Source organism: Euprymna scolopes, chromosome 16 (genome assembly GCF_053919585.1).
Source record: "Euprymna scolopes isolate OS-2025 chromosome 16, ASM5391958v1, whole genome shotgun sequence".
In the NCBI taxonomy this organism is placed as follows: Eukaryota; Metazoa; Mollusca; class Cephalopoda; order Sepiida; family Sepiolidae; genus Euprymna; species Euprymna scolopes.
Genome location: NC_136497.1, coordinates 55,220,626 through 55,240,613, shown reverse-complemented (window position 1 = coordinate 55,240,613; position 19,988 = coordinate 55,220,626). Strand labels below are relative to the sequence as shown.

General features: G+C 32.9%; 1 protein-coding gene across 11 annotated transcripts in view; it reads left to right on the top strand.

Moving 5' to 3' along the window:
• The window catches only part of LOC145295967 (dual specificity tyrosine-phosphorylation-regulated kinase 4-like), a 436,432-nt gene that overhangs the window by 237,775 nt on the left and 178,669 nt on the right, over positions 1-19,988 (top strand). For 4 of the 11 annotated variants that reach the window (XM_080141886.1, XM_080141883.1, XM_080141885.1 and 1 more), the window contains exon 1: positions 17,741-19,006. The exons of the other annotated variants lie outside the window; for them this stretch is intronic. The gene's annotated coding sequence lies outside the window, so the exon portion shown is untranslated. Of the gene's footprint in view, positions 1-17,740; positions 19,007-19,988 lie in introns of those variants that run through there. 11 annotated transcript variants of the gene reach the window in all.

Sequence of the window (19,988 nt, the reverse complement as noted above, 5' to 3'; positions counted from 1 at the left end):
CCGTCTGCATGTGTTACATATATGTCTGGTTGGTGATTGTCTAGCGTCAGTTGATTCATTTATCAATGAATACGAGACACTTTGTTTATCAAAACAGACTTAGTTTATTTTACGATATATCTAATATACACATTTCAACCCAATGACGGCGGCGGGGGCCTAGTGGTAGGGGTGGTCGCGAACTGTGACAATTGTGTCCCTCAGCTGTTCGTCTCTCTGACTGTCTCTTGCTTTGTTTATCTTTTCTCTTTTATTGAAGTATCTTCGACCCCCTCCCCAGTTCGTCACCAGCCCGGGGATTTCATTGTTTATTTTCGTTTACCTGGTCTGACCCATAACCGATTTGACATCATGGATCCAGGTCGTCACCAGCCCGGGGATTCTATTGTTTATTTTCGTTTGCCTGGTCTGACCCATAACCGATTTGACGTCATGGATCCAGGTCGTCACCAGCCCGGGGATTCTATTGTTTATTTTCGTTTGCCTGGTCTGACCCATAACTGATTTGACGTCATGGATCCAGGTCGTTCACAAGCCAGGGGATTCCGTTGTTTATTTTCGCTTGCTTGGACATTAGCTCGTTCGCACCTCTTCATAACACATGGTTCTTCAACTTTTACGATAAACAATAAGATTTTACTTTTGGAACGATATATATATATATATATATATGTTAAGTAGTAGTGTTCGTGTGTGTGTGTTTGTCTGTGTGTTCAACTCCCAATGACCAAATAAATATAAAGGCCATATGTGTGTACACCTCGCCTTGTCAAGAAATATTAACGCCCATCGTAGGATACTTCTGTCAAAGGAGACATTAGATTTTATACGTAATTTCTATATATAGCATTCTTCAAACCACATCTACATTGATTGAGTTACGATCATTAGCATATCACATTAAATTAAATCTATTTAAATAATTAGCTCGATGATATTACTTATTCGACATGATAGCTTTGTTTCAATTGCACTAATTAAAAAAAATATTATTTAGTTTATTTTAATTTCAATTTATATTTGCTTTAACTTATTTTATCTGAAATCTGAAACCATTTAATTTTCAAACCAGAAAACCAAAGGGGGGATAACTGTGATAGTTTAATTTAAAAATTGCTTGAAACGGAGCACGTTATTAAATGTTTTCTGTAATAGATTTGTCTACATTTCGAAATTATTTTTTAAGCTGAATTATTATTTTTATTTTTAATTCGGAGGAAATTTTTTCACTTATTCTTAATTTTTAGTAACCTTTTTTATTTGTTAGGTTGGTTGGTTGTTTTTGTTTTACGGCATATCAACCCTTTTCGGGTTATTTAATGTCGAATCCAAAGATTTTGAAGAAAAAATTTCCAATAGAATATATTTGTTGTTTTCAAGTCGGTTTCTATTTAACCCATAGTTGGAACCCTAACAGGTACTACCACTCCGGGTCAGAGTGGACCTGGGAGCAATGGTAATTAAAGGGTGGCTCCACACTCCCCAAATCCCACAAGCTGGGGCCTCACCACTGGATATAGTTTAAGGTCATATCTAGGACCCCCATTGAGGGACTTTTACCCTCTGCAGGGGGGGGGAAGTCGGTGTATTCTAATGCCCCACCGACAGGGCCATTTTTATTTTTTAGATAAAAATAATTAAGACTAATGTCCTCATTTACTTGCATCCCCACGAGGGCAGAGTTAGTCAGATACAAGGCCAATTTTCCATGTGAGAAAAATCCATCATCCCATACATTATCTGCTCCTTTTTTTGTTTATAAAATTTAATCGGTGTTGCCCAGGATTTATTATAATAATTATACTACAGCAAGTGTGTTTAATTACCCGCGAAAAAGATTTTCTTTATGATTTATGTAATATCTTAAATTAAAAATTATCAATTTTTACGACGTGACCCAGCGTCGTTTAATCCCTAAAAAAATTAAGACCTACTTTTTGGGGGCATAATATGTTTAAACAGTCTTTATAAATAATATGAAAGAAAATAATTTGAAAAAAAAAAAGAAAATTAACATTTTAGCGTGGGAGGGAGGGTGTCACTTTTCGATATTTAATGCAAAATGAGCACTTACTTTTTGACCACAAAGCGTTCAACGAGACATATCATTTCTAACATTTTTTTAAAGTTTGGCGATCGACGGGGGGGGGGCAAAACATAACAAATACAATTTTTTTTGTTTTTATTTGAAACATAAAATAACGATAAATTTAATAAACTTTTATGAGACCATTCTGTACTTTCACCTAACAATTTTATAAACAGAACGAACCCCAAAATATGACAAATTCAATTTTTGTTTTTTCGGGGGCGGGGGATTACATTAGAAATATAAAATGACGAAAAATTTAATTTAATTATTTTTTAAATTAAATTTTGGTAGATTCTTTTTTCTTTTTTTTTGCGATCACACGGGCATTCGCTTCTACTTTTATTGAAACAAAGGTTGTAATGATTTATTTTTAATTATTTTTTTTTGGGGGGGGGTCTAGTTTACTTTCCAGTGCTCAATATCCGAAGAATAGTTTCTTCTCTTTGTAGCCCTTCTGTCAAAATATCTGGTAGAGAGAGTATCACGTACTTTTTTTTGGACGATTACATTTACATGTTTTCATCCGTTCTTTTATTTTTGTTTCGGGGGTATCCACGTTGTCCATGAAAATGATTAGTTTCCAGGTTTGTTTCAAACGAAACTTCATGGCAACCCAGGCAACGCTGGGCACCCATGCTAGTATATATATATATATATATTCGTATATGTATGTACATATATATATATATATATATATATATATATATATATATATATATATATATATATATATATAAAACCAGTGTTACCTGGTTGAAACGTATTGCTGGATTACATATTACATACTACTTAAGATACAGTCAGATGATTATACTAATATGTTACGAAGTGTTGAATGCATGGAACCTACAACACATCTATCTTCATTCATGAAAATCAAACAAAGGTTAAAAATAAATTAAAAATAAATTAATTTAATAAACTTTAAATGATATTTCTAAACAGAACTGTCAAAATAATTCTATTACGAATAACTATTAATAACATAGAGCTAATCATTAAAATGGATTGTCTTTGATCTAATATGCAAATGAGGTAATTTCGTGAACGTAGATTTCCTTGAAATAATAATATATGTAAGAATCAGAATCATGTTGGAATAAAAGTGTATAAAAGTTCGTTTTCAGTATGAAAATTAATTTGTGAAACTGTACTTCTTGTACATATTAATCTAATTGTGAACAAATAGACAGGATTACAATTTTATTCTCTCTCTATCTCTCTCTCTCTTTCTCTCTCTCTCTCTCTCTCTCTCTCTCTATATATATATATATATATATATATATATATATATATATATATATATATCATATTTTGCATCTCACCGGTAATGACAGTGTATGCTTAAACTTTTAAACCTCTTAAAATATTTGCCAGAATCCAAGAATTTTATATTTTATTAGAAAGATTATTTCCCAGAGTCAGTTTACAATATACCCGTTTGTTGGTCAGTGTGACGAGGCAGGGCACCTCCTATCCCTACTGACTTTCTCGTGGGATCCAATTTACTCTCCCTTGTTTTAGGGGATTATTTTCTCACGATTCCTGGAGCAGGCGTTAGGGAGAGGGGGAGTTGGGCGTGTTGTAATGATTTTTTTCTTTCTTCTACAGAACCCCACCCTTCATTGCCGTTATGCTTTTTGAAAAGGGATTTTGTTGCTTTTGCTTTCAAGATACGCTACAGTTGAATATTTAGAAAAAGAAATGACAGACTATCTTTCTCTGCCTGTATGATTAATTGGAATGTTCTTGGCTCACTCTATTAGTTTAAGTTTAAAATATATGTCAAATCTTATCATGTGAATATTAAACACAATATTTTCTTTATATCTGTAGATATTGAGAAGGATAAGCAAACACCTAATCTATAAATATAGTAAACGTGACATAAGTTGTGAATAAATCTCTTTTCTCCCTCCCTTCTACCCCCGCTCTCGCTCTCTCTCTTGTGGGTGAATGACAGTGGCTAATTGGTTAACGACGCAGACTGAAAACTGAGGTGCGTAACGTATGAATCCAGTTCGTTCCACAGAAACACTTTCACAACCTTTGGGAGAGAGGTAAAGAAAATAATGAGATCTCTGTATCTGGCGATTCGAACCTCGGATCAAGACGGTCGTAATGACGACGCTTCCGAATGCAATAGAAATACGTCATGTGTGTTTTATTGGCAAACTAATACTGAGATCCAGACAGTGTGCAAATCTAAAGAGAAAGAACGCACAACGTAGCGGAATTTTAATCTCCAATTTTAATTTCTCTCAAATTGCTCAACTTACCGGAGCTTAATAATATACAATTTCTTTCAAAGTACTCAAATTAACGGAGCTAGGCTTGGGTTGGTTGGTTGGTTGGTTGGTTGGTTGATTGTTTTTGTTTTACGGCATATCGACCCTTTTTAGGTCATTTAATGCCGAATCCAGTGATTGGGAAGAAAAGGGTTTTTAATAGAATATGTATATATTTTTTTCCAGTCAGTTTCTATTCAACCCATAGTTGGGACCCTAACAAGTACTACCACACCGGGTCAAAGTGGACCTGGGAGCAATGGCAATTAAAGGGTGGCTCCACACTCCCCAAAGCCTGCTAGCTGGGGCCTCACCATCAGATATAGTTTAAGGTCATATCCAGGACCCTAGGCTTGAGATATTCAAAAATAGAAACTAATGAACTCAATGAAGTTGTTAGATTGTGCTTGATAACAAAAGCAAAAAATATATATTTATTCGAAGGTAAACAGGTAGATTTGGTCGTTTTGTCCCGGTGTTAAATGAGATCCCGTTTAAAAAGGACTGTAGTTTTTTTTTTTTATAAGTATGGCTTCTAGTAATTTTAGTCGTCGTGTGAAATTGTTAAGATATCGAATTTTAGTATTTTTTGTTAAGATATTTCTAATGTCGGCGACAGTAGGTTTTTATCGTGGGATATTTTCCTCGGTCTGTGTATGAGAATTCCTTCGGGACTGAGACAATTTTCCTTCAGGACCGAGACTATTTGTATTCTCATTTAATTATTAACTAATATTAATTTTATTGATTTTATTATTATTATTATTATTATTATTATTATTATTATTATTATTATTATTATTATTATTATTATTATTATTATTAATTATTTATTTATTCATTCATTTATCTATGTTCGTCCCATCTTTATTGAGGGAGAGACGGAATTTACTCACCATTAAAAAAGCCGACATCGTCTCCAACTCTGCCCTCTTCAGTAGTTTTATTATTATTATTATTATTATTATTATTATTATTATTATTATTATTATTATTATTATTATTATTCATAATTAATAATTACATTATTTTTACCGTTTAACAATTTCATTTCTATTCCATTATACATATTGAAATCAATTGCGTCTCATTTTTGCCGTTTGAATTAAACGCTTTTACGTTGCAACATTAAAAATATTTATAAAACACAATCTTCTTCCACAAACGGTTAAAGTGATTCACGTGAACTTTTTCGAACACGATTGCTAGGAATGAATGCTGTCCACGCTACAAATCTCCAGTTCTTTCAACGGTTTTCTTTTTCTTTTTCACTTTGATACTTTTTTGTGACAAAGAGAGGAGGTCCGCTTGAAATATAAAAAATAACAATAAAATATTAAATACAAAAAGTAACACCGTTTTTCATGCTTCAACCTCCCCCCATAACCTTTAAATCACTATCCTAGAAGCATACGTGGACTTTTAACATTATGCATATATATATATATATATATATATATATATATATATATATATATATATATATATATATATATATATATATATATATATATATGAGAGAGAAAATAGATGATGGAAACAAAATTGAATACATTTCAATATTTATTGATCAATCAAATTCAAACGAAGAATTGTATTAGAGAAAAATTCTTAATTCATGGATTTTCAAAGATAATCTCTTTTCATAAAAGGATAAACATTAGTAAAAAGAAAAAATGTATCACTGATATTTGAAAATATATAAACATATATAAACAAACTTTGCGAAAAATAAAAAAGCCATTTTCAGCAGAATAACGAATTAAAATCAATCCAGTCAAAAACCAATTATCCAGTCAATCTATTAATTCCTTAAATAGTAATTTGTGGAGCTAAAAAAAAAAAAAAAATAAATAAAAGTCTGGAATCTAAGCGTAAACAACCCAAATTTGAACAGCAGCATAAAAATTCCGTTAAATTTTGAAAAATCAAATAATCATTGAAGATTTATTCAACATTATTCACAATGAATAGCAAGCCACCGCACGTGTGAAGAGATTATCGTAAGATTCAAAAAGTCAATAAGTTCAAAGAAATTGTACTCCATAATGCCCAAAAGTCATTATCAATGTAATCCGATTAAAATAATTAAATAAAAACGCTAACTGGACACAAGAAGAAAATATCCAGCATATTTATTTTTATTATTTGTTTTTCTCGCGGAAAATCAATTTATAAACAAATAGATAAAATTACTGGTTATCAAGCAAATAAAAAAAAATAGTTCAGATATAAAAAAAAGTTTAAAGATAAAATGATTAATGAGAATATTCGGAAACTAAAATGCAATTAATAAAGTATTAAGAAGGGAAGGAAACAGAATGGCATACAAATATAAAAAGGGGAAATGCGGAAGTGAAGCAAGATCGGCGAATCATCTGCAAAAGAAGAGAAGGGGTAGAGAAAAAAAAAAGGATGAGGGGCGAGCAGAAAGGAAAGGAAATAAATGAATCATAATTTTAATTTTTTATTTTTTGTTTTGGCGAATGTCTATATATCTTCTTCCTTTCTGCCTTATCCATATTTCGCAACCTTAACGAAAATATTCTCTTTGGTTTTGGTGGTATCTGTTTTATTCGGCTTGCATTTGATAAACTCCGTTAACTATTCACGCTTTTTTTTCTTTGCATCGTGGATGACCCATTCTACTATTGCTTTCTTAGATAGCTTCTTCTTGTACAGTTTACTTGGTCACCATCGTGTCGTATGAATACGAAGATTATATTGTTAGCATTGGTTTCCCCGATATTTTTCTAGTCAGAGTTCTTTCTAGAAAGACATCGGAAATCACAGGGGGGAGGCTATGTGAAGGTTGCGAACATCCTAAGTGAAAGAACAAACTAGATTCGAACTTGGGACACACAGGTTGTCAGTCCGTGTGGTTGGTCACTAGATCATCATCACATCCCAGTTCAGTCGCTGATGACATTGTATTGGCTATTAGAGTTGTGTGAGGATATTACAAACAGCGTGTCTAATGTCACGCGCTCATTTTGCACAGGGTTTATTGCCATTGTGGATATCTCGTTGATGACGGACGGTTCTCTACACCACATTCTTTTGCGAACAGATTAAAAAATAAATCCGCTTAAATGTGAGCTGTTGTTACTAGTTACCCTTTCTGGAATTGCTCGTTCCTCAAATACTGGTTTTGCCAGATTTATAATCTCCTGCCCTTTTGGCTAGAAGCAAAGTGTAGTATCTGTTCTGATACTACTCTTCACTATTTGATCAGAGTTCGTCTCATCACTGATTCGGTTGCGAGCAGACTTGGGTAGTAATACTAGTCGATTATTCGTCCTCGGCAATCAGCCCGACATGATCTGGGCCATTTCCGTGGCCTTTTACCTGCCGGACTGGGGTATTCATCCTGGATAGTACCCCTCAAGTTTTGACTCCTGAGGGATGGGAAAGTTCATTGCTTACTGCCTGATGCGCCCTGATCGGGAAAAGCTAACGCCGCTGCCCAGCCAATTTTGTTAGGTCAGTGTGTTCCTTCTTTAGGAGTGCTGGCATGACTCTCTCCCCACCTTCCGACCTTGTGTCACATCTTGCGGTGGGAAAAATAATATCTATTACACTTCATCTTTTCTGTCCTCAGTCAGTAGAAATTCTTCTATACCGAAGCAATATTTATTTTTGCCCCAATTCAGAGTGGCTCCCCCTTTTTTTTGGGGAGGGGGTGCTAGATTTTCTCCACACTAAAATAACGACCTTGTGTTTAACTTATCCTCTCCTAGTGGAGGCAAGTAAAGAGCGAAGCTTAGAGCTATTGTAGTTTGTAATTTATTATTTTATTTTTTCTGTTGAGATCAGAAACCATAATTTTGTTATTTCTTTTTCCACACCAGCGACAGCGAATCCACATTCACAATATAAGTAATCACCTCCGCCTGCTTTTTGATAAGATAAACCAAAAAAATTATGTGCGATAAAATACCAAGGAAAATGGCTGAGGGGAGACCCTTCCTTCTCTCTCCGCCATTTTCTCAGATATTTTATCCTACAGAAATTTAGTTTTTTTATCTTATCAACTCTTTCAGATTTGAGAGTGTAAATGTTAAGTGTGAATAAATACACGAATTTACTGATTTTGAATCAATCTGTTTGAAACGCTTGCTTTAAAGCCGTGAACACGTTGTGATGGAAAAACACTGAATTTAATAAACAATATAATCACGTTGCTACGTCGGTTCTCGTTAGATCATTAATGTTAAGAAACATTCAGACTGGTCAGTAAAGAGTGGGTTATCATTTATCAATACCAGTCGCTCTGTCTAGAAGGAAATCGATATCTCTATATAAAACTAAGCGTCGTCAAACAAAATCTTCCCTGATTGGGATACATATGCTACTAGGAGTCGCTTGAGAATTTAGTCATTCCCTATAAACTTCTTCCCCGGGGAATTCTAAACCAGGCAGGCATTTAAACACGCAAGGTATCGTTAAGAAAGAGATATTTCGAGGATATTTTTGCGAATCGTTGATCTAATTTTTTAGGTTGCTTTTATTCTTGCCTTGAATAACCTATTATTTTAATAATGTCTAAGACAATATATTCTTATAATAATGCTTTGGACAAACAATTCTGTTAATACTGCCTTGGACAACCTATACATTTAATAATGTTTTTGACAACATATTTTTAATAATATCTAGACTAGCATATTCTTTTATCGAGCCAAGAAAAAAACTATTTTTTAAATAATGCCTAGCTGGCCGCCTGGCGTTTCCCGGTCGCATAATACGCTTAAACACGATATTTTAATTTATGCAGATTGCATATGTATTATTATAGAATCAATCCTCTATTGATTATTATATATTACGAGGAATAATTTACTAACTGGACTAATTCACAGAAAATAAAATAAAATAAAATAAAATAAAATAAAATAAATAAATAAATAAATAAATAAATAATAATAATAATAATAATAATAATAATAATAATAATAATAATAATAATAATAATAATAATAATAATAATAATAATAATAATAATAATAATGTCGCTTATCAAATTGTCTGTTTGTTTACAATATCACATCAGCTTATATTTGGGCTTGACGATCTTAAAAGTAGTCTTTTTTTTCTCTTACAGATGAAAAGAAGAATTTTTACAGGGAAATATTTTACGTTACACCGGTGTAAACTTGGCCAATGTAACGTAAAATATTCCCCAGTAAAAATTTTTTTTTTATATATATAAGAGAAGAAAAACTATTTTAAAGATCGTTTTTTTTTTTTTCGATTTTCGATACTTATCGAATTCGGATAAATTTCTGTACAAAACATATCTAAGAATACTGCAAAACATATAAATTACCTTTGTGTGAAATTTGCAAAAAAAAAAAAAAAAAAAAAAAAAATAAATAAATAAAAATAGGCTCAGTCGTTTCGGAACCCATGAGGAAGGAACTCACACACAGACACAAAGTGACTTTTATATAATAGTAGAGATAGAGATAGAGACAACCTATTCTTTGTAAATATTTAGGACAAAAAATTATTTTAGATCTGCATAAGACAACCATTCTTTTAATAACACAGAGGATAAACTAATCAAAGAAACCTATTTTTTTCATAATTCCTAAGACAGCCTTTTCATTTAATAATGCCTAAGAAGCCTTGTTCGCTTTATAATTTCTAATACAACCTATACTTTAATAACATCTAAGACAACCTATACTTTTAATAATACCCAAGAAAACTTACACTTTTATTAACTCCGACGATAGTCTACGACAATCTATTCTTTTAATAGTTCCTTAGATATTATATTCCTTTAAAATGCATAAGTTATCCTAATACCTATTGGGGAGAACTTGAATGCCTACTAGACACTATATTATCTAAGGCTTCTCCGTACAAGGATTTGTCAGTACAACTTGGCATGAGGATACTTTTTCTCTACCAGTAAACCCTGACTAAATAAAAAATAACAATATTCGATCTCCTCTTATGATTAATTTACACTAGCTTATACGAGGATTGATGTACATTCTCCAAGTGATGTTACCTCAAGTAACAGTAGGAAGTTGGATACTCTACCAGACAAGATAGTTTTATGTCTTGGAATCTGGTAAGACCAGACGAGCACAAGAAATAATTATTATACAGTATTTATATAATATTTATACAATATTTATACAATATTTACATGGTCAATTGGAAAGAGGATAAATAATGTTTTCAACTTCTTTACTAATTCAGTATTTGAGATGTAAACAACTTTAATGGAATTTTTTTTTACACAGGCATCACCACTTATCAAGGCTAAGAGGTCACTCGAGGCTAAGGGTTAAAGAGTGCACAGTAGCCAATTGGACAATATAGTAATCGTTAGTAGTGGAAATTTAATAAATTTGTTAACTTAAGGGGAACGGCTCATCAAGAACTTGTTTACGTTGGACTTGAAGACAACCATATTGTAGTCAGCTGGAAAGCAGGCAAACAGAAGACAGTTCCACAGGCGTGCAGTTCTAAGAAAGAAACTTTGTTCATGGAATCTACAAACTCAGATATATATTCGAATGTATTCGAATATCTATGCATCTCATATAGAGATCAAGTGTTAGCCCCTTTATTTCTGAGAACTTCGATTGTAGTAAAATGAAACAATATAAACTAAGAAAACATATCATTTAAACAATGGCCAAGACAGCTTATTGTTTAATAATGCCTAGGATAACATATTCTTCCAATAATTCTTAAGACAGCCTTTTCTTTTAAGAATATCTAAATTAACCTATTCTTTTATTTAAACCTAATATAATTATAATTTTAATAATACCTAGGACAACCTATTTTTTACTAATTCTAAATTCAGTACTTCTGCAGTTTATAGACCTTGCTGAAATGCATTATTACTAGCGGGGAGGAGAGGTTGTGCCCGGGCGTAAAATATGCTTAAATATGATATTTTAATTTGCCCAGATTTCGTGCATATGAAAGCAATGATTTCAAAAGTAAAAAAACAAAAAAAACAAAAACAAAAAGTATTTGAGTGTCATCAGTTAGAATCAAAACTGCAGCATTCAAAGTTGATGACGTTATCATTGTACCAACGTGACACGCATATGAACTGATTAAAAATTAAAAAGTAAACATGAAACATAAACTAACATTAATGTACAAAATGTATTACGATTTTTTCAATTTTGACCCATTTTTGACCTCTTAAAAACTATTTACCGGTTAAAGACCCATAAAAAATGGTCCATAAAAAATCCAATTATTTGTGGCTCCTAGCACCGCTCTGCGACTTTTAGTTTTGGAGGAGATAGAGTTTGAAAATATGGAGACAGACAGACAAACAGATACACAGCCGTTTATATATTAGATTTACAAGCCTATTCTTAACACGAAGACGAATTTGTTAACTGTTCTGTACTTTTACCAAATAATTTGATAAACAAACGATATCGTAAAAATTATATTTAAATAGAAAACCCTGTAACCTTTTTTTTTTCGCTCCAGCGTCGTCGTCGTCGTCGTCATCATCATCACCATCGTCATCATCATCATCATCGTCGTCGTCGTCGTCGTCGTCGTCGTCGTCGTGGTTGTTATCATCATTTTTATTAACTAGGAGTTCTTACACAAGTAATTGTCAGTTAATATTTACTGTGTAGTGTTTCCTGGAATCTGAATGACAAAAAGCCTTCCCAAATTTCCAATACTCTGCACCTCTTTCAATAACCATTTTAAATAACTTTGCATTTTTTCAACAGCGGTTTACCATTGATTTCTCGCTGGCAACGACCATTGGCCTTCTATGGGAATTGAAATGCCAATGATCCTACCCAAGGTTTCAGTACTCTTCGCACTCTTCCAGTAGAGGTCTGGTTAGTTTTCTCATTCCTCGATCTTCCCACCCTCCTTGACCCTTTTCGACTATTTCTGTTGTTGTTATCGTTGTTGTTGTTGTTATTATTATTATTATTATCATTATTATTATTATTATTATTATAGAAGTCATTATCGGTTACCTCCTACTGCAAATAACATGTGATGTTCCCTGGAATCTTAGTGAAAAGTTTCACCAGATTTCAAATACTCTCCGCCATGGCCTACTAATATATACGGCCGCGTATGTCACATGAGAGGCCGCTTTTCTAAGAGGCCATTGTTTCTATTACAGAAAGCTTGGGCCGCATAAATCATTGAAAATTTGCAAAGGAAGTAACTAAAAAATCGTTTATATTAACTCTTGAAATAATGAGTAATAAACTTCTATTTAAATATTTTTTTACATGATTTCATAATTAAAATACGTATTTTTATCAATATAAAATGTTTTCATCCCTTTTATTCATGTTAATTTGCAAAGCAAGAGTAAAATTGAATACCCACCTCTTGTTTTTTTTTCAAAGACTTAAGCGATCTTTGTTTACATGTATTCGTTTACAATTGCTACTTGTTCAGTTTATTACTCTTGTATATCCGTTATAAATATTGTAAAAACTAACATTTTTTTTATTTTCAAATATTGTTTAAGCTTTGTTATATTTTTATTTGACAAAATGGTGAACAGAGGTGCCGGATTTGGCTGCAGAAACTGGATATAAAAACCACGAAAAGTTATCAACTTTTCATTTCCTACATGGCAAACCAGATCTGCTTGAGAAATGGACAAAATTCGTAAATCATGCTAATTGGATTGCAGCAAAATGTTCAGTTTTGTGTGTAAAATATTTCGTGGAAAAATTTATTTTGAAAGGAACATGAAATAATTTGAACTGGTTCCTACATCAAGTACCAACAATTTATTCAGTTAGTGAATACTAAGCCATCTTTTTGCCTACGTCAAACACAACTAGAAAGTCTCCAAACGATAGAAATTACCAAGATGACGAACCACTAAATTTTACTTTTAGAAAATACTATAACGAGTTTAAAGGATTCCGGAGAAACAAAGTGTCCCCCCACTGGTTTCAGTTAAAAAGAAAATGAAAAATATGTATGGGTTTTCCGGGTTGATTTTTATTAAACAAATTTTCCATTACTCAAACAATGTAATCGGATTGTCAAAAAATTACCTCTTAGAAAAATGGCCTCTCATGTGACATACGCGGCCGTATATATTAGTAGGCCATGGCGGAGAGTATTTGAAATCTGGTGAAACTTTTCACTAAGACTCCAAGGAACATCACATGTTCAGCTTCAGTATTATAGAAATCCAATAATATTACCGCAGTGCTTTGTGAAGGGCCACAATGCTAAACTTACAAGGTATAGTATATTGAAAATTTTTCACTCATACATTCAAAGTGTTGTCATAGAATATCCCAATTCCTTATTAAAAGAGCTACAAAAAATTCAAAATTTTAAACCTAAGGGCCGTCTCTCATTTTCTGTTAAACTAATGATACTTTCTATTATTGCGCTATAGTCCTCCTCAAACATATAAACTACTGGTTAATCAATTACCATTTCCATAATTTTCTTCATTAGGCAAAATACAAAGAGGTGATGTAGAATCTATCACTGGTGCAAAATATCTCTTGGGAAAAGGTAAACTTTCTCAGGATGGTATCTTGATGTTGGATGAAATGTATCTTCAAAAAGGAACTTAGTTTCATGGTGGGAAGTATGTTGTTGCTGATGAAAATAACAACTTGTATAAAGGTATAATGGTATTTTTGATTTCAGGATTGAAGGAGACAGTACCAGCTGTGATTAAAGTCTGTCCTGAAGTAACTGTAACTGGGGACTGGCTCTCTCAGGAGATAATTGCTTGCATTGCACAAATGTTAAATGCAGGATTTAATATAAGAGCTGTAGTTACAGACAACTGTTTTGCAAATATTTTATTAGACAAATTTGAAGGAGATAAAAAACATTTTATTACTTTTCAAATCCCCCCTCCAAATTTTCCTCTACTTTGACACATTTGATGAAGAATATTCGAAACACTTTCCTAAACAAAAGTAAGTTTGTCTTTCTTTCTTCTGATTTTAATATTTCAGACTTTCAGCTATGTTCCCAGTCAGCAATTTTAGCTTGGTGTGATATACATAAAGTATATGACGAGGACAGGTATTTGGATTCAACATTACGAAAAGCACCAAAACTAACTTTCAAGGCATTTCATCCCAGTGACAATAAGCAAAATGTCAATTTGGTAATTGCTGTATTTCACGAAATAGCAATTGCTGCTTGTAAAAGCTACTTTTCGGAACGGACTAACATTGCAAATTTTCTTAAATTAATATGGAGTTGGTGGACAATAGCAAATTTTAATCAAAGATTTACCCCTAATTTTTTTAAATAATGCTGCTACTGCAAATGATGGCGAAATCAACTTTTACCAAAAATGTTTTAACTAAATTGAGTTTGCCAAAAACGTGGTGAGACGACAACAACTATGGATGGCAGTAAACAATGTCTGACTTTTCTCTTACTACACAGACAAGCAAAGCATTTGTCACAACTTTAAGGGCACAAACAATGCTCATGAAAGAACCGTTGAATGATGATTATACTAGTGTGTCTACTCACCCAATATTCAACAATAATCAGATGGTTAAACGTCTGAACATCCACATCGTCAAATTATTTTAACTGAGCACACAAATCTTTTACTCAACTAATCGTGTGCGCGTATTTGTGCACGCATAACGATGTTTGTGTTAGTGTATGTGAATATATAGACAAGTGTAGAGATTTGTGTGATAAGGTGATTCACTATAGGTAAACACTAGCGCCTTCTATAATCTTGCTAGACCAAGCCTACAACCGAGTTCTTTCTATAGCTCATAAAAATGGGCTAAATCAAAACAAAACTTTTTGGAAGACAGAGTAGGTTTATTTTGCTGGATCTTTGTTTCAAATTACTGACGAGTTGGGTGAGGTAGGAGAGACAGAAACAGAAATCAGTAATCAGTTTTATTATATCTTAGCATATCTATAAAAGTACGTGCTTACACTTCTAGTACTTGGAAGAAACTGTCTTACCTTTTCTCTTACTCCCCCTCTCTCTCTCTCTCTCTCTCTCTCTTCGAGACATGTGACGTTATATCCGTTTCTATCAATTCCACAGCCGAGGAAAAAAATAATGTATCTCGACTGGCCTTTCATTTCCTGTTTTTTCTCAACTAACAGGTTTATATACTAGTGGGTTTACTCGCACAATATTTATCACTTGATGGTTACTCTGTGGACTGTAGGAACGGTGAAACGTACAATCAAACAGTTTTTCACCTTATTCTTGACTATTCGCTATATATTTGTACTAGAAAAATAGGATCTGTTGTGTTGCAAATTGAACAAAAGTAATAGCTTTATACACTGCGAAAATGGGCGAATAAAGGGGTGAAATAAAGGTCAAGTGAACCTCTGCGTGATAAACGCGTGATCATTGGCTGTGATAAATGGATGTATGATTAACAGAGAATCTGATTGGCTAACTAGCAAACCCAGGACAATGTGAATATATAAAAACACTAAGTAACATTGATTCCATGCAATAGCATGGCGAATCTTCACAGGGATGAAGCGCGGAAAATTCTGTGTTACTTAATTGTCATATATATTTTCAAAACTCATTTTATTTTTATGTACTTAGTAGCAATTCCGCCCGGTTTTTCTCGGGCCCTATGTACTGGTCATAAGTTTATGTGCATATGTATATATTAAGTGTGAATATGTAAAGTAAGGCCTTTCTGTATAATAGTCTTCCTTAACTACCATAGAGAAAAACGATAGACAGACATTTTCACTTTTATAGATATATAGATAGATGGATAGATAGATGGATGCAGTATATAGTAATTATTTAAAAAAGTGTAAAAAAAAAGAAGACTCATGCACCACCACCGAGAATCGAAACCAAAACGTTCAGCTCACGATTTATTTTGCCTCTGCCGTTAATGACTAGGCTATGAAAAGATGTTTATTGCAAGGCTAAAAATTAAAACATGAACCAATAGCTACTACTTTATGCATTCGTAATGCCGGCGTTCGACATTCACCTGGCAAATTTCATTTTTTTTAATTTTCACACTTTTGCACCGATTTTTCAATCAACAAAATTATAAAAAACAAAAACAAAAATATAAAGTTTTGCATGGATTCAAATACGAAGTTTCATGCCTGTAGACCAAAAACTCTAGGAAGGAGTTTGGTAGGCAAAATGTGTTAAACAAAAATATATACATATACATAAATATATATGGAAACAATTGTGTTTACTATAAACTTTTTACGCAAATACTATGCAAGTATAAATCATGTAGAATATCTGCATGAATATAATTACACGTAATAGTTAACTAAAGATGATTATCCCATTAGAAAACCGAAGCAACTAATAGGGAATTAATTAAAATGATTGTTTAAAAGAATATGCAAATTAGCTAGATCTTTTGCTAGTGAATGCAATTCCACAACCCATATATAAGAAAATTGTATTTTCTTTTTAAATAAATAGAAAAGAGGGTTTTAATATAAATATCAATACACACAAAAGAAAAACGAATTTATAAGAGTGTAGAAGATTGTATGTATCTACATGTAATGACATGAGGCGATATAATATTTTATGTATCAATTTACTTCAAAAGTACTCAATACGTGAGTAGAGCTAACTAGTAAGTTATGAAAATATATGAAGCTACACAGAATGTTAGCCTATTGATTCCCTACTGGGATGAAACGCGGAAGATTCAGTGTGGCTTAATTGCCATATATGTTCATGTTACTATATATATATTGACACTTTTGAGATGTTTGAAATTTGAGATGTTATTAGAAATTTAAGAAGCAAAAAACGATATATATATATATATATATATATATATATATATATATGAGTGTGTGTGTCAGAGAAAGAGAGAGAGAGAGAGAGAGAGAGAGGGAGGAACGAAACCAATAGAAATAGTAATGAATATGAACCGTGGAAAATTCTGTGTAGGTTAATTGCCATATATATTTTTAAATCATACTATATAGTTCTACTCACGTATTGAGCACTGCTGAACTAAATACTGAAAATGGGTACATAAAATAATCATTATATATATATATATATATATATCCCGCACTGTCGGTAATTGCGCCAACTAGCTAAAAGTGCTCTTTTGGCAACCACGCATATGAAGAGCACTTTTTTTTAGTTGGCGCAATTACCCCCGGATTTGTGTGCATAAATATATATATATATATATATATATATATATATATATATATATATATATATATATCGTTTTTTTTTTCTCGTTATTAGTTTCTCTTTTTCATCGTTATTTCTCTCTTCCTTATTTTTATTATCTGTGTCTCTAACTCTCTCTCCCTTATGCTGTTCTCTCTGTCACACTTTTTCTCTCTATATATATTATTCTTTCTACTTCTCTCTATCTCGTTCTTTTTTGTCGCTCCTGCCGTCTCCCTTTTCTCTCACGCTTTCTTTTATAATATCTCTCTTTTTTTTTTCGTTCTTTATTTCTTTGTTGTTTTCTTCGCTCTCTCTATCGCTTGCTCTCCCTGTTTATCAGGCCGTCTCTCTTTGTCGTTTTCTCTCCCTTATTGTCCTTCTCTCTTTTTTGTCACTCTTTCTCCGTGTGTGTCTCTCTCTCTATACGTCTATCTTTGTTGTTTTCTCTTTCTCTTTGGCGTTTTTTTGGCCCTCTCTTTTAATCTTTATTATTCTCTCTCTCCCCCTTTCTCTCTCTCTCTCTCTCTCTTTTGTTCTTTCGTTCTTTATCTTCTGATCACTCTCGGTCATTCACACATACATTTATTATTTCTTTCTTTCCCACTCTTTATCTCTTTTTGTTTCTCTTTTCTTTCTCTTCCCTCTTTTTCTTTTCCATTTTTTCTTAACCCTTTCTTGTTTTTAATATTCCTCTCAATCTTCCTTTCTCTCTCACTTTTACGCTCCCTCCCCCGTTTCTCTCATTTTCTCACCCACAACGCGTATGCGCGCTCCCCCTATTCTTTCATTTTATGTTACATATGTCCGTACACAGACTCAACACAAAATTGTTGCGTAGTTTCCCTTTTTAAAACAGAAGCGCTATCTCGACCTCTCTTTCTCCCCCACGTTCCAATCCCCTCTACACCCACAACCCAGTTTACCCTCCGACATCACATCAAAAAAAAAAAAAAAAAAAAAAAATCACCATCCGGCATACCGCCGCTACCATAATTCTCACAAGTAGCAGGAACAGAGCTCTAAGCAGCTGGCAAATAGCATCGTCCGTGGCAGAAATTAAAAAAAAAAAAAGAAAAAAAGCATCACCATCATCGTCATCATTGCCATCATCATCACCCACCCCCCATCCTCTTGCTACGTTCTGGACTCTTGTAACGAGAAATCTCACAAATTCTTCAAAGTTTTGCGAGCAAAGCAGACGCCACGACGCGAAAGAAGGCGAACGGTCAGAATGGGTCCGAGTCAAAACAAAAAGCTTCCAACATCACATTTGCGGTGGAATTTCTCTGCGCATAAATAAATGAAGAAAAAAGGCAGAGAGAAAAAAATAGTTTCTAACACATTCGAAGTAAATTTCGCCGCGAAATATTTCATTCATAATCTTTATATTGGACTGAAATGAATGAAAGTTGCTCCAAAAGTAATGCGATCACCATATGTGACATTCCAGTGAAGACGGAATGAAAGGTTCGTACACATTCTTTAAGTTCTTTTCATACATTCCCCCTTTTTTTTGTCTCGTATTTATTCTTCGTTTCTAAAAGTTCCTTGAAACAAAATGACCGTTTTACATATAAATGAATAACCAGGAATTAAGCCAAATATAAATTACATGAATCTATAGACCCTTTTAGCTAGCTAATTTTTCCAGAGGGTGTGGGTGGCCGAAACATTTTGTTCAATACATGAAATAAGTAAAAATAAAGGGTACTTATAAGGAACAGACATTCAAAAGTATCAATATTTATCCAGTCGGTTTGAGTATCGATGGAGAATCCAGTGTCAATAACGAAAACAGTTTACGATTTGAGGACAATCTTCTTTTGTATTTTAAAAGTATTTTCAACTTTTCCAATGCTAATATTTTTTTAACCCTCATATTTCGTACGCTGTTTTTTTTTTATATATTTTTCGTGACTTTCAAATCGTAAACAGCTTTGGTCATTTCTGGGATTGGTCCCATAAGAACTGGGTGTCCATTTCTTACACGTACCAAATTAAGATAAGATTTCAATTCACGTTATTTAATTCCAGTGATAATTACCCAAACTGTATTTTGTTTTGCGTTGCCCCCGCCCCGATTTTTAAAACTTGTAGTTTTAAAAGAACATTGCAAATCTGTGCATCAAACAGAACATTTACGAAACAAAAACAAACCCTATTGACTTTTTATTATCAAGTTTACTCTAATATAAACAGTCAACAGTGGATTTCTTTTCAAATCTGAGGTGGTTGTCCTACTTGCTATTTGCTTTCTTGCTTTCTCTAATCACTTGAGTGTGTTCGTCTGCGGGGCTAGAAAAAGTCACGGATGGAATTATGCAAATAAATGCACATTGGTCTTTTATATATATATATATATATATATATATATATATATATATATATATATATATATGTGTGTGTGTGTGTGTGTGTGTATATGTGTGTGTATATACATGTATATGTA